A 305-nucleotide genomic window follows, 5' to 3' on the forward strand; every position below is an offset into this window, starting at 1 on the left:
GGTCACCCGGAGCCCAGGGTGGGAGGTAGGTAGGTTCTAGGTTTCCCCCTGAGCCCCATCCAGAGCGGAGGCCGCGAATCTGGGCCCAGGGAAGGGTCGTCTGGCCGCCCTCCTGGGTCTCAGCGCCCTCCAGTTCCCCGCCCAGCCGCGAGGGTCGGTGGCTTTGGAGCCCTCGCCCTCGGCCAGCAGCAGGAGGAGAAGGAGCAGGAGGAAGAAGAGCAGCAGGACCAGGGGCAGCGGCATGGTGCGGACTCCGGAGCAGGCAGCGGGGCGGGGCCGGCGTTGCCCAGACGCGAGCTGCGCGT

The sequence above is a fragment of the Fukomys damarensis genome, unplaced genomic scaffold, assembly GCF_012274545.1.
Source record: "Fukomys damarensis isolate Sample0158 unplaced genomic scaffold, DMR_v1.0_HiC HiC_scaffold_35, whole genome shotgun sequence".
NCBI classification, from domain to species: domain Eukaryota; kingdom Metazoa; phylum Chordata; class Mammalia; order Rodentia; family Bathyergidae; genus Fukomys; species Fukomys damarensis.